Source organism: Drosophila virilis, chromosome 2 (genome assembly GCF_030788295.1).
Source record: "Drosophila virilis strain 15010-1051.87 chromosome 2, Dvir_AGI_RSII-ME, whole genome shotgun sequence".
Lineage (NCBI taxonomy): Eukaryota > Metazoa > Arthropoda > Insecta > Diptera > Drosophilidae > Drosophila > Drosophila virilis.
The window spans coordinates 11,985,755-11,986,972 of NC_091544.1; positions in this window are offsets into that span (position 1 = coordinate 11,985,755).

Here is a 1,218-nt window from a genome sequence, read left to right on the forward strand (position 1 = left end):
TTAAACCAAATAAGTTTTACATTTATTCCGATAATAAAGCATAGTTGTTAATATTTAATAAAATGATGATTGTGGCACGTGTCTGTTGCAACCGATAAAGAAATAAGCTTTTGAGTATTTCGCAGCACTTGGTACTGGGTTTTTCTTTTCGCTTCTAAAAAACTAAACGTAAATTGTTCGAATGTATAAAAATATATATACATACATATTTATATATATATATATATATATATATACGATATTCATATATGAAACAAAAACTGATTTCAACTTAAGCGTAAATTATTTAAAATACTAAAAACATTATGCAAAAAGATATAAACTAAAAATAATAAATTCGCTCAAACGAAAGGTTTTCTTTTCTTTTCATATTTGGGTTGTTTTGGTTTTTCTTTTTACTTTCGAGGCAACAAAAAATGACACGGGCAAAATATGGCTATAAAAAATATTTCATCTGCGCTCTACTCAGTTGGCTGCCAGTTGCATCTGGAGTATATAACCATTATTATAATTATTATTAAAATTATTATGTTCCTTTGTGTATTGTTGTTGTCTTGTGTGTGTTTTGTGTTCCTGCACAATTTGAGATTTTTGCGTCTGTTTTAAGTACAACATTTAAGTGCACTGTTAGTTCACTGTTAGACTTATGTTATGTTATGTTGGCTCGCATGCGGCTGCTGTTAATGTTGCTGCTGCTGCTGTTATTTGTGCTCAGTTCAGCAACATTTTCGCATTGAAGAAACTGAACGCATGCCCGCCGTGGGACGGTACGCCCGTGGGCGTCGTTAGTGGCGCCGCGAAGCGCTCATTGGGCAGCGGGTGCGGTGGCGCCATTAACGCTGCATGGTGCAGCGGACTGGCAAAGAAGGAGGGCGGCGGCTGTGTTGGCGGCCCTTGGCCGTACACACCAGTTGTTGTCGGCCCGGAAAGCAGCGGTGGTGCTGTTGGTGTAGCTGCTTGCGGCGGCACTGCGCTGCGCTGCTGCATATTGTTGCTGGGCGGTGGCGGCAACATGACGCCAGCGCCAGGCACGGACGGTGGCCAGCCAAGTGGCTGACAGGGCAGACGTTGCTGCAGTCGCTGCTGCTGCTGCTGCTGCTGCTGCTGGTGGTGGTGATGTTGTTGTTGTTGCTGCTGCTGCTGCTGATGTTGTTGGAATGCCGCCATGGCGGCCAGCTGATGCGGATAGCTGCTGTTGTGCGGATGGTGCTGCAGATG